General features: G+C 39.9%; 1 protein-coding gene across 1 annotated transcript in view; it reads left to right on the top strand.

The window, feature by feature from the left end:
- The window catches only part of esrrb (estrogen-related receptor beta), an 84,870-nt gene that overhangs the window by 62,742 nt on the left and 7,128 nt on the right, over positions 1-15,000 (top strand). The window lies entirely within an intron of this gene.

Genomic DNA, 15,000 nt, shown 5'->3' with positions numbered 1-15,000 from the left:
GCCAGCTGTGTGAGCTACTAGTTCTGTTTCCTACGCGAATAGCGTTGGAGATCTGACACAGAAGAAAAGTGATTGTTAAATAAAGTCGTTATTTTAGTTACTAAAAAATACTCGTCGCTTCATGACATTACATGTGAAGCTCTGGACTCACATGGACTATTGTACGATGTCTTTACTAACTTTCTGGACTGAGGCCAGTAGTAAACGGGCGGAGGGGTTTATATGAATGGATCTATAGCCGTGTTTACATTACCCTTCAAAATATGCAAATTGAAATTGCGAATTGAAAATACGCCCAATGGAAACACAGCAATTTCGCAAAAACTCCCATATATCGCAAAAACGTTTTTGCGCTCGCATGAGGAGGTTTTTCAGGCAGTTCGAAAAAGGAATATTTCGCAAAACTCCAATGGAAACAGTTTTTGTGCATTTACAGGTCAGCTGACGTAGATGACGCGGTGTGTTTGGACAGAAGACCAGACAGATTTCTTCAATGAACTCATAAAAGACAAAATAATTACAGGAATACTGGATTCTAAACCACAAAGAAACGGCACAATCAAGAGCTTGAAGCAGATATGAGGGCGAAACACCCAGAAACTCCTCATATGTGCCGCTCTCAGTATAAGGGACTTTCCTTGACATTAATGCTTGGATAACACACATACGTCTCCTTCCAGTAATAATAATAGCTAGTGCGGGGGCTGAGATACACGTAAACCTACCAACATCTGTCGCCATGGTTGTTGGAAAGATTTATCGCGAGAGGAAAAAAGTATGTTTTAGTCGCATAACATCGGTTACTGGAAACACGACCACTGACACGCCTGCCGATTCACTCTCACGATACCTCAGATATAAAGCATGCTTCTGTGTGCATTAGTGGAGCTACGAATGTAATGGCCATCATGATCTGCATCTACCGTAGAGAACTGGATATAAACGTGTGTGATTATAAGTCGTCCGGTCAGCTGCAGTTCCACAGACGTTAGAGGAGGAAGGGAACGAAGCTGCGGTGTGCAGTGCGTCTGTGGTTTTGGGGAAGATGGTAATCATTAGCTGGGTGAAGTGCTATCTAGTAAGGAGATTAGGAGGATGTTGACCGTCTTAATCACACACACACGCACACACACACTCACTCACTCACTCACACACACAGCAGTGCTGCCTCAGCACAGAGAGCATTTCAGCAAGGCGCTTACAGCCGACTGGATCACTACTGACCCAAAAACACAGTCTCCTCAAACAGCTCTGCAACACACACACACACACACACACACACACTCACACATGCACACACCCACACTCTCACACACACTCACACGCTCACACACACACCAACATGCACACACACACTCACACACATGCTCAGACACACACACACACACACGTGCACACACACTCACACACTCACACACACACACTCACATATGTTGTTTGTTTTCTTTGCATTGTTTTGTCTTATTGACAAAGTATTATTGACAAAATATAATGCAGCAGGTTGCGCACATATTCTGCTTTAATACAATTTGAATTAATCAATTCAGTAATGACAGTATTTTCTGTCATTACATTGCATTATATATCGGCTGTTAAATAAACCCATATCGTTCAGCAGTATTTACTGTATAAAACAAAACAATATTGCACAAAAGCCATTTAAAACTTTAACATCATTAGTCAGTGATGGAGAAACATGCACTAATGTGGCTTTACTTATAGTTTTTTTATTATTTTTTTACAGCACTAAAATGCTACTGTTATTCGACTGAGTTAGACCACTGACTATCTTTCACATTGCCTTGAATCTGAACCAAAGGAAGGAACATTAGTGTAAAATAGAAAATGTAAACAAGCTGCATTATAGCAACATTGCTAATTTACATCCACAGTCCCTAGTAAAGTGTGGGATGCAACTTGATTTTATCTATGAGGATAAATTGGATTTTCATAAATATTTTGAGTGTACAGACGTCACACACAGTGGCCTCCGGCCGCCCCGGGTCCCGCACACACACCTGTCCGGAGCGCACTCGTGTTTATGTGTCCCAGTAAAGCTCTTTATAGAGCGCTTCAGGACACTGCGCTCACACACACCGTCTCATCTGTCAGTAAACGCAGTTAACGCCTCCTCGTACGCTCAGGCCTATCCAATCGTCCGCTGATTAACTGTTCATTAATCCCTGATCCGAGGGTCCGGCTCCGCTTGGCTCGTGCTGAGAGCAGGCTCTGGAAATAGTGTGAGTGGCGTCTCATTAAAGCTGATGTGTGGGTCATGTTGACAGAGGGCTTTTTTCCCGGCTAAGGTGCTAACGACCTTTGACACACATACACTAGCTTCTTGTTCTCGGCCGGATCGCCTTTCAGTCCTGGAGTTTCCCTCCGCTCACACTTCACAGATATGCTAACCAGCTACATGCTAGTCAGACTGTGACTCAACGAGTTACAAAAACCCACATGGTTTTTAAATAAAGCTTTGCATTCCTCCGCTGGTCGACTCCATTGCCCCGTCACATTAGACAGCTGGTGATCTCCCAGCTCCGGACCCCTGACTCCCGGGGCCAGATTCTTCCAGTTGGGAATTCTGCGGTGAGAATGTGTCGGATTGTTTCCCAACCTGTGGGAGTTCACGTGGCATGACAGTGACTGTGCTCTCAAGTGTTATTCTGTTTGAACAAGAGCGTGATGAAATAATAGGCTGTGTCCTAATACACAGGTGTCGCCTACATAGGCAGCATTTGAAGGCATCACAGACGCGCTCCTGAAGCAAAGGCACTGGCTAAATTAAGTTGCCTTTTACAATTTAGGTTTTCTGTTAGAACAGTGTCATAAGTTAATAACTAATGATCTTCGCAACGGAATTGAATCACTCAAAACTAGCTTTAGCTGGACAATAACTTTATTCTAGAGCTGCTGTAAAGCCAAAACAATCTCTGTTACTGTAATCTCCTGTTATCACTGTAAAGCTGCTTTGAAACAACTCATATTGTTAAAAGCGCTGAATAAATGAAGGTGACTTGACTTGACAATGCCTCCTTTTTGGCCAAATCCAATATTTGCGGTTACATTAGTGAAATATTAGAGACATTTTCGATTGCCTGTTGTCTCAATAGTCCATCGATGTATGAAGAACAGCTCACACATAACTAAGACACTTGCAAAATAAAGCATCATTACCATAGACTGTATAAAACAATGGACTAGTTTTCTGAAGAGCATTTTTGAAGCCCAAAGTGGGCGGAGCCGTCAGTCGCCATCTTGACAGCGTCTCTCCCGGATAACCGAATATGTGCAGCGAGGCGGATTAGCTGAGGTGACGTGACGCTAACAGACAGCAGACAAACTGCTAGTAGTGACAGCAGCGGCAATCCACCTGTCACTCAAGTGGCCACGCCCTTAATTATGCAGAACTTTAAGGCTTAATATCATTTAAACGTTTGAGTTATAAAAAAAATCACCCTCCTCACAGTCGTCATGAAGGGCAAAATTTGCTGTATAGACCAAAACCACTTTTTGCTCCAGGCTGTAAACATGTTTTTTTCTGATGTAAAGTTGGGCATTTTAACATGGGGGTCTAAGGGATTGACTCTCTTTTGAAGCCTGTCTCTAGAGGCCAGACGATGAATTGCAGTTTAAGTCACTTCCGTGTTGGTTTCGAGAGAGAGATCGGAAGGTTGCCGTTTGGTCATTACATGTTACATTCAGTATCACCTTTTGGCCAAATCGGTCAAATTAGCAACATGTCTATGAAATTTTAGTAAAAGTAGTAAATAAAGAAAGTAAAGTCACTTGTGAAAGAAAGGCATTATTACGTTGCTTTTAAAATACCTCAGTTTTTCTAAATCCTAAAGGTGCGGTCACACTTGTGACATTTCAGTGACATTTCGCAAGCAAAAACGGTCCATTGTCTCTTGTCAATAGTGTAGAAATGTATGAAGTACAGCTCACACAGAAACCAAGCAGCTTTCTGTTGGTCTCCTCGTCAAATCCACGTGTTGAACCCGAAATATATGTCATCCTCACAAGAAAATCCCAATGGTGTGGATTCCTGTTGAAATGACTGCAGTATCAGTCACTTCTGAGGATTTGCTCCAGCTATCATGCACAGCCCACAGTAAACGTACGGACAAATCCAGCCATTTCTTTTTTTTTCTTTTTTTGTAAATCTTTTTATTGGAGAATCAAGGATGTTACAGTTTACAGGAAGTGAAAGAGTTCTCCAGTTTATCTTAAACAACTAAAACCCCCCCAAAAAGAAAAGAAAACACTGCTTAGTAATACCCCCCCAAAATCCAGTCATTTCAATCTGTGATCTGGGTGAAAACATTTCCTCATGCAAATTTCGCAGGGGTTCAAGTTGGTCAAGCAAATTCCCTGCGTTGACCGTCAGACAGCTGCTTGGTTTGAAAGTAATTTCCCAGCAAGCAATAGCCATCATTTCACAGTCTTGGGTAACTACAGACCCGATATAATCCGGCTATGAGAAACCCACGTCTAGCCAAAATAACCTTGAATTTGGTTACATGTCAGCCAAAATAACTTGCGAGATCTTTGATATTCCATCATGTAAGCAAAGTCAACAGTGATTACAAGGTGTTTGGTTTCATTTTCATTGACATGTTATCTAATTGATGACCAGTCTATTCTTGCGGCGATGGCTAGACGTCTATTCAATTTTCATTGACAGCCCAAATTTTGTCTTGTTTTAGCCTAGACGTCAGGGCTGTTTTTGGACGTCTTTAAACGCAAAATTGCTTGCTGGGCAGTGTGTGAGATGCACTTCATACATCGCTACCCTATTGACTATAGATAATACACCCATTTTTGCACACAAAATTTCGCTGGAATTTGGCTTTCCACCTCCACCAGCCATACTGATTTGGATATTTGGACAGTTTTCATGATCAGTCATGCGCACCTGCATTAAACTGCTTTGGTAACGCATGTGCAGTTATCCCGGTAACCCCTGATGACGGCGGATAATTCCCCTCGAACACACACCGATTCCTCTTGGATCCGCCCGTCTCCCTCTCTCTCCTCCCCTGGCTTGGGTTTGCTGTTTTCTCGTTGTCATTAAACGGTGAAATCTCCTTGCTGTGTTGGCGAGGCTGATCCAGCTCGGGCTGTGTAATCTCCTTGTAATGGAGTGTGAATACTGCCGGCCGATAAATCAGCACCTCATCAGCGGCCTTTATTAAATATAGACACCGACCGACAGGCCTTAGTATATTCAATTTAACCATTGACGGGCTCCATCGTGATGGATGTGGCAATCAAAGCCCGGACCCGACCCGTTGGCCAGCCATGCGTGGGATGGGAGAGGTGCGTGAGGGGTGTCTGCCGCAGAGGACAGGAGTCTTGGCTCTAGCGCTTGCTACTTAGTCGACTACTTGCCCGGGAAAGTCGTCAAGTAATCGTCAACATGCCATTAGCGGTCCAGCGTGTGTCGACTGCCAGTGTGTGAGCAGAGATGATGCAGTCATGTTCACTCGCACAGATATTTTAGCTTGTAGAGACCCCGATATACTTCAAGTGAAACTGAAACTGGTGTGACGTAATTTAGAGTGAAATCAGGCCAAAGTGTATTTCGCTTGGAGTTTGTTTCGCGAGTTCAAAACAGCTCATCAAAGGCCTCGTCCGCACTAATACGTTTTCGTTTGGAAAAAAATGCATCTTTTTCTCTCCGTTTTGTCCTTCCGTTCACACTGAGACGGCGTTTTTATTAATGAAAACTAAGTTTTCTGAAAACGCTCTCCAAAGTGGACAAATTTGAAAACGCTGTTTCGTGTTGTAGTGTGGACTGTCAGAACAGAGGTATTTAAAAACGATGACATAAGTTTAGTCATGTGACACATATTGTACCAATAGATATTGATGTTTATAGCGGTATTGTGCCTGTTATGAGCTGTTCACTTTCACACAGTTGCTGAAATATGTTACTTTGCTCACTCTTCATATCACAGTCCTGCAAAGATGACAGGATTCACTCGCATTTGCTGAACATGAGAGCAGTTTTAGCGTTTTACACCAAACATGTAATGCTGAGTGAGAGAGACCTGGACGCTTCAGGGAATGAGGAGATATTTGGCTAAACAAAATGATCTCGCCAGAAGAATTACGCCATAACTTTATTATTTATTTATCCTTCTGTATCATCTCAGTGAGCTTTTGTGAGGGTTTACTCATGCACTGTAAAGGTGAATTTTGAGTTTTCGGGCGTTTTCAAAAGTTTCTCATCCGCACTGAAACGCCAGTGTGGACGGAGAGCGCTTTTAAATGAAAACGCCGTTTTCAAATGTATCCGGATTAATGTAGACGAAGCCAAAGTGAACTCTCCGGCTGGTTGAACACCTCTGAACTCCCATTGGTCTGCGGTGATGATGTAATAGGTGGGTGGGGCTGTGAGGCTCCGCCTTCTTCAATGTAGTGATCCTCTCCCGTTCACTTGTTCTGTTCAGTCCGTCGAGGTCAGACACGAGTAAAAACATGAGCGCACTGGACAGGACATGAACACGCAAACTCGTATCATAGATATCCTGTTGCGTCATTTTCCTAAAATGCACTTCTGAAATGTAATGTTCACTTTTGCATGGCTCCGTTCTGTTGATTTGTCCGTTACAGTTATCATCCACAGTTAAAGACACGTGGAGTCGATCCCTCGAGGAAGCTGTGTTGCGGGGTCAGATCCGTCAATACTACACGGCCACTCGTGAACTATAGAATCAGTTTAGCAGTGGAAATAAATGATGTGTAATTACGTGACTGATTAACGCTGTCATCAAGCTGAAGGGCTCATGTCAGGCCCGGCGTCTCTGGGGACGAGTACGCAGCGGTGCGGGCCGGTCACAAGGTCACGGGATGCAGATTAAGACAAGGGTATTACTGTATTTAACAGAAGCAAACGTCATACAGTTCACGCTTCATTGACTAAACGAGCTCTAGCCCTGCTCTGGGTTCTGATGGGACGCTCATCGCTAGTAAAGTATCGATAGATCTCCATTTAAATCAACATGAAACGGCACTCAGAAGCCATTTTACTTACACAATTGACAAAATAGGCTTGTTTGGTGAAATTCACTGCAGTTTCCAGCTGAAATTAACACTATGTAAGGAATTGTATTCCTTTTCACACAAACTATGTTTACAGATGCAGATTAAGACCTTTTTTTGCACAGTTCCTTTCACAATACTATATTATGACCTCAAAACACTTTTATTATAGTGCATAACTTGTAAACAAATTTTAACTTTTAACACAAACAGCTCCATGTGTTTGGCTAATCTGACAGAGAAAACTCGCTCGTTCGCTCACCTGGTACTGAACTGCACTTGTAATGCAAGTCATGATAAAAACTACCAGAATCAGGCTAGAATTACATGGTTGCTTCAGCAAATGTGTTTTAATCTCATGTTTCCTTTTTTTTTAACATAATCTGCTACATTTTAAAACGTGATAGAGCATTAACTTTTTAGCGTCAGAACTAGTGCAACCCTAGTGAAAAAAAAAAACTGTACCAAAATGTATTTAAAATACATTTATTTCACACTAGGTATACTACACATCCATTAACATATTTACTAACATATCGCTTGAGACTTACTGATATAAATATAATTAAACTTTATTTGGAGTGCTTCTTTATTGCACAATGCACATTTCTTAATATTAAGCCTGAAGTGTGTGTAATATCACTATTAGTAAGGATAGTATGATCTCTGTATAATATCAGTCTTTAAAAGCAAGATATTTAAAGTGTACCTAAAGTATTCTTGCAATAGTTCCACTTTAGCACAATCAAATATACTTAAGTTTATCTTTAGTTGAACTTCAGCACTATTTCAAAGTACATGTACTAAATGAATTGTTCCAATTTAGCAGACTTTCAATTTAGTGTATTAAAAGTACAATTACAGGGTATTTTTTATTAAATACATCAATATGTAAATCTATTTGTAGTATACTTAGCATAAAATAAATGTACTTCAAATACATTTTAGTATATTTATTTTTCACTAGGGAATACGTACAACTAACGTCATAAAACGTTGCCAGATTGATGTTTATCTATTTCGGAACAGAAATATTATAAAGACGAACATTTTATCTTTAGAATAACGTAACAATTATTCATTCATAACATTCACTGATGATTCTTTTACAATTAGAGCACAAATTAAGAAATCTGATTGATATTGGCTTCAAGTTTGCTGTATGTTGCATGTCTTTCCTGCCTCCGACTGAGCAGATCTGTGAAATTATGGAGATCTGATATGTGTCAAATTTTGTACAAACCTAATAAGACTGTAAAAGGATCGTCTTGTGTTTCTCTGGCTGATATGATAGTGGTTGTATCGGGTTGTATCGGGTGAAATCTGCTGAATGAGTTTTATTTGAATGTGTATTTTGGCCTGAGACGAGGCGAGAGAGACGCATGAGCTCAAGGCACGTGAGGAATTATTTATGGAGCGGCGTAATTTATGAGCAGACATGTATTGATTGGGTCCCAGCTGATGATGTCATGCGAAATGTAGAGGAATCTCACAAACACACGTTTGATTTGATCACAGTGGAGACTGTCCATCGACTTCTGTGGCTTTTATAGTGAGACAAACATTACATTTCTAGACAAACCTTGTTTACGTTATTAATTTATTAACCCGATTACAATGCATATCTTTAAAGGCATATTCACTTCAAAATACAAAATCCCCTTTACCTCTAATATGTCAACAAAATCAAACAAGAATTTTATACCTGGATTTCTGTTCTGAAAACGTATGCAAATTAGTGTGGATTTTAATTAGATGCCTCATTTGCATATTTACACAACATTTTAGAAAACTTGAAATACAGAGCAATTGTCTAAATGTGCTGTTATTAATCTGTTGGTTGAAGTATTTAGTGTTCTGTCTTAATTAAAACAAACCAGACTGAATGTGGAGATGAAAAGAGGACGCACAGGACAGACTGAACGTGTGCAGTGATTTCTGATCTCACTCCTGATATAACGCTGATGAAATGACGCTGCGGGACTGATGTATTAATAATGCATAAACCGTCCACGGATGCGTATCTGTGTAATTCAAGTTTGTGTGCTTTGATTTTAAAAGAATATCACTTTCATATCTACACGCTTGTGGATGTGGGCATTAAAAGAAGTGCTTTTTCGTCATATGACCCGAGAACACGATGCTTTACTCTCATCGAATATAGTTTGACACAACATATGTGCGTAATGCAAAGGTCTTAAAGGGATAGTTCACCCAAAAATGAAAATTCTGTCATCATTTACTCACCCTCAAATTGTTTCAAACCTGTATGAATTTATTTTTTCTGCTGAACACAAAAGAAGATATTTTTAAAAATGTCTGTAACCAAACAGTTGATGGACCCCATTGACTTCCATAGTATTTTTTTTCCTACTATGGAAGTCAATGGGGTCCATCAACTGTTTGGTTACAGACATTTTTCGAAATATCTTCTTTTGTGTTAAAAAAAGAAATTCATACAGGTTTGAAACAACTTGAGGGTGAGTAAATGATGAAAAAAAATTTCATTTTTGGGTGAACTATCCCTTTAAGAGCGATGTATTGTTATTGTCAGCATCATGTGACATGGGCTGAAGGGTTTGCTTTCGAGAGACGGCGTTGATTGACAGTGAAACTCACACAAACTCCACCAACAAACCATCAGTTGAGGAGGAGGAGGAGAGCGCAGCCATAAACTGACAGCGACACATCTCAGAGATAGGCTTGTGAATACAGGCAGATTAAAACTTGTCATTTTTTATGGTTATTTTGTTTGTAAAAAGCCTGCCGGACTCATAAAAAGCCTTTTTGCAAAGGTTTCTGCTTTTGCCTTTTTACAGAATTGAGGTCTTTGATTTAGCGAGCGTGAAATATTTCACGGGGCGACGGCCGAGCTTTTCTTTGTCACAGAAGATGTTTCCAGCAATGAACTTTATAGGGCTGCATAAAAACAAGCTAAAAACTGATTACATTTTTTACTAGTGCTTAAGATAGATCACAGTGGCAGCTGTTTTTCCACCGAGAGATCTCTGAAACACTTCAGCATGTGTAAACGGACATGAGAAACAACGTCTGAACGGCACTGATTCTGAGACTAACAAACATTATCAAGACTTTGACTTCTACACTCATGGATAATTGTTTCCTCACCTAATCCTAGTCTTATTGTTTAGAATTAAAAGCTGATTGTCATAATCTTCTGTCAAAATGTAAAGACTTGCTCCGTCTCCTTTGAAGATAAGCCATGTGTAAGAGCTATTCTTGTGAACAATGCAAAGCTTTTATAAAACCTCAACAGCAGCAAAATGATCAAATGCATCACTATTAAATCAATTGTTTTACATTTTGGGGTTTAAAAGACCATTAATATTCAGTAACATTATCACTTTAACTAATCAAGAAAGAGCGCTTTTAAAACATTTGAAAAAAATGGACGCTTTGAACATTCAGAAATAACATTTTCTGGGAACTTAATGGGAATGTTAGCAAAACGTAAGAATGTATTTTCGTTATATGACACTAACTTTGCAACATTGACACTGTTACTAAACTGAACTGAAGTGAGCTGAAAAATGACAGTATTGTCGCGGCTTCACAGTAATAAACAGCAAAATAATGATCAGTGATGCAAACAGAGTTCAGTTCTGCTCTAAAAGAAAAATCACTTATTTTCAGCTGAAGTCAGTTCAGTGTTGATTCGGTTTCGTTGTAAAGATCATAGTTTTCTTCATGAATGAAATCAAGTCCCACCTTTCCTTCATATTGAATTTCCTTAGTGACTCAGAGATATGTATGTATTATGAGGAGTGAAGTGTTTCATGTCAACTATAAGCAAAGCCAGTGCTGTCAAAGACACTCAAGTGAAAAGAAAACTGTGATCATTCATGCTCTAACCAATGAAGAGTTCAGATGCAAAAGCCTCTAAGTGCCATCTGAAATTTTCTTCTAGAATGATCATTTTTATCAAGCTTGTTTATTTAAGTTCAGTAATTTCACTTAAATGGCAATTAATAGGTAATTTTCATTGCCATTTAAGTGAAATTACTGAACTTAAATATACGAAATATAGAGCTTTTGTATCTGAACTCTTCAAATACAATCTAAGAACGTTTCGTTAACATTCCCATTAAGTTATGGAAACGTTATTTCTCATTATTCCGTTTAAAGTCCAGTTTTTTAAATAAAAAAATAAAATAAAATTATTGGTGAGTGAATTATAAGTGAACGTTTAGGGAACATTCCGTTTTATCATCCTTCCAACATTATTGGAATGTTACATTCGAACGTTCTGAAACAAGTAACATTTAAAAAACGTTAGACGAACATCATAGACTGTAAAAAATATGGACAAAGCGTCTGTGACGTCACCCATAGACTTTCTGAAGAACGGTTTTGAAGCCGTTTATGGGGGGTATGGGCAGCGCCATCTTGGAAAATCTTGGGAAATCCTAACCCCGCCCACCTTCTGGCCAATCCATATATGGGTAAAGGACGCGAGTCCGGTTATTCCAAGTACAGAACAGCGCGCGTCACTCAGCTCGCTCTGCTACTCCGGTTATCTCTGTATGTATATTTTAGGCAACAAAATATGTTATAAAACACCATACTAACTCTTTTCGTTTTCATTTAAAGAAATCTTAAACATTATAGCCACACAAATGTGGTTCAGGCAACGCATATTGATTATATTCACTGCATATAACGTTTGCCTATTTATAACAAAACGAAATATAAAACACAAACCTGCCTCTTTTCGTTTAAATATAATATAAAAATATTAAACATTTTAATATGGTCCAGGCAATATGTGCATTTGTACTAAACAACAGATGTTGCAGTAAACAACATTACAGATCATCTTCGTTGTATTAAAATGACAAAACTCAACCCAGTTTCAGTTTTATCAATATTAGCCATTATAAAAATATAAGTAAAAGGTACAAGAAGCTATACAAATAAAGCAAACAATTCAGTCAAACATACAAAGTCAGCGCTCTAGTCTAACCATACAACGGTAAAGTTAAATAGCTTATAAAGTTATGAAACTTCCCCTCAGCCAAAACGATTGGCCAGGGAACAAATTATAGATTCACGAGACCAAAAATCGCCCGTTAGATATAGACAAGACGAATTATATCTCATGTTTAACCACTACAGAGACGCCAGAGTCAGCGGCAAACATCAGAACGACTAGCCGAGGAAAGGCTGCTCCAGGCGGGGTACATGACGCCGAGCGCCCGGTCATCGCTGGATCTCACAACCTGGATAAAATTTTCATAAATCTTTATAAATAAACCACAGATTTGAGCTTTAAACAACTACATTCTCACCTGAAAAACTCTTAAAACTACATTTCATGATACAAAAACAGTAGTATTATATTTCAACTGTATATTAAAAAATGGCGCTTCTTATGTTGTCATTCTCCTTGGCGCAGCCTATGCTCGTTATCAGCTGTCAATCAAGCTGTCAATCACGCCCTTATTTGTCATACATTTTATATCTAAATATGATCTAAACTAACGAGTTAGAAAAAAATTCACCCCCCTCACAGTTGTCAGGCACTCGGAACCTATCGAAAAATACAATAAAAGTCCATGGGACCAACCTGTAAAAACATGAATTTATGCTGTGAAAACGGACATTTTAACATGGGGGCTATGGACATTTGCTCCCTTTTGGGACCTGCCCCTAGCGGATTTTCGATGTATTGCAGTTTTTCGCACTTCCGGGTAGGCTTCATTTTTCAGATTAGAATGTTGCCGCTTGACGAACATCCAACTAAAATGTTTCAGAAAAAAGCTCCATGAACGATGTTTAAATAACGTTTTTGTGCTAATGTTTTGAGAACATTATTAAAGAACAGATAATTTTGAACAAGCATTCTATTAACGTTACTAGACCAACGTTTGTCCATAACTTTGAGAGAACCTTGCCAGAATGTTTATTCTCTGTTGAATCAATGCGCTGTGCATGTGAATCTGTGAGCCGTGAACCGAGTCCTGGATCGCTGAAGTATTTCACGTGTTGTGTTTATGAAGTGTGTGTGAACCGAGTCCTGGATCGCTGAAGTATTTCACGTGTTGTGTTTATGAAGTGTGTGTGAACCGAGTCCTGGATTGCTGAAGTATTTCACTTGTTGTGTTTATGAAGTGTGTGTGAACCGAGTCCTGGATCGCTGAAGTATTTCACGTGTTGTGTTTATGAAGTGTGTGTGAACCGAGTCCTGGATCGCTGAAGTATTTCACGTGTTGTGTTTATGAAGTGTGTGTGAACCGAGTCCTGGATCGCTGAAGTATTTCACGTGTTGTGTTTATGAAGTGTGTGTGAACCGAGTCCTGGATCGCTGAAGTATTTCACGTGTTGTGTTTATGAAGTGTGTGTGAACCGAGTCCTGGATCGCTGAAGTATTTCACGTGTTGTGTTTATGAAGGGAGTGTGTGAACCGAGTCCTGAATCGCTGAAGTATTTCACGTGTTGTGTTTATGAAGCGAGTGTGTGAACCGAGTCCTGGATCGCTGAAGTATTTCACGTGTTGTGTTTATGAAGTGTGTGTGTGAACCGAGTCCTGGATCGCTGAAGTATTTCACGTGTTGTGTTTATGAAGCGAGTGTGTGAACCGAGTCCTGGATCGCTGAAGTATTTCACGTGTTGTGTTTATGAAGTGTGTGTGAACCGAGTCCTGGATCGCTGAAGTATTTCACGTGTTGTGTTTATGAAGGGAGTGTGTGAACCGAGTCCTGGATCGCTGAAGTATTTCACGTGTTGTGTTTATGAAGTGTGTGTGAACCGAGTCTTGGATCGCTGAAGTATTTCACGTGTTGTGTTTATGAAGGGAGTGTGTGAACCGAGTCCTGGATCGCTGAAGTATTTCACGTGTTGTGTTTATGAAGGGAGTGTGTGAACCGAGTCCTGGATCGCTGAAGTATTTCACGTGTTGTGTTTATGAAGGGAGGCCAGGAGCACCTGCAGATGTTTGACCTGTTCTCCGGCTGCTCCCGTTCATCCCGCCACCTCCATTCCCAGGCCCTTATTGATCCCTCTTCACATTGTCAAGGGCCCGCAGTCCTGATCGCAATCTGTTAATTAATGTATCCTCCAGCTGTTCGCCCAGCTGATAAAGCAAATTAAACACTCAGCTTCCCCTTTTTCCCGCTTTCTTATTTTCCTCGGGCTCGTTCTGTCTGTCGGCCCACAAACACTGCGAAGTGTCAGATAGACATCGCCCGCTCATCTCGGCCTCAATAAGACCATTCATATGAAGGTTTGGGGTCAGGTGAGTCGATCAATACTGTAATCTATCAGCTCTTTAATCGAGAGCGTGGCAGATAGCGCCGCTTTAGTCCACTTGTGAAGCAATCATTTTAATCATCAGACGCTCGTATAATGTGCAAACATCACTGAAGAGTTTATTGACAGCTGTCAGAGCGCATGAATAAAGAGCACCTTATCTCATTTATATGAGTGTTACTCTGGTGTTTCTGTGTCAAACATGCGCTTCAGTGTCCACCACTTGGAGAAAATAAGAAAATACTCTCATTTATCAAACTAAATTACTTCATACCATACTATAGTTTCATATAAATGAATTGATAATTATTTACTTGAACAATATATTTTCTTTTATGGGGGATCCCAGGAAGGAACTGGTAGTTATAATCCTAAAAGAAAACACACACACACACACACACACACACTGAGGGATTACATTGTCACAAATTATGAAGCATGATTTTAATAAATGTCAGTGCGATTGTATTGTGTATCCACTTTTACAATATGATGATGCTGAATTTTATTTAGAGGACAGACTTCACAATAAATATCCAATTTTAAACATATAAAACCACTGTCAGAAAACAACTTTGTGAGTGAAAACCTCATAGATATCTGAGTCCCTGTGTGACAACTAGCCCCGTGCTGCCCGTATAGACCTTAGTAGCGGCATATTTCATTGTGGACAGGAATGAA

Source organism: Abramis brama, assembly GCF_963993115.1.
Source record: "Abramis brama genome assembly, chromosome: 21".
Classification (NCBI taxonomy): domain Eukaryota; kingdom Metazoa; phylum Chordata; class Actinopteri; order Cypriniformes; family Leuciscidae; genus Abramis; species Abramis brama.
Note: the sequence above shows the minus strand (reverse complement) of the source record. Positions and strands in the feature narration are given on the sequence as shown.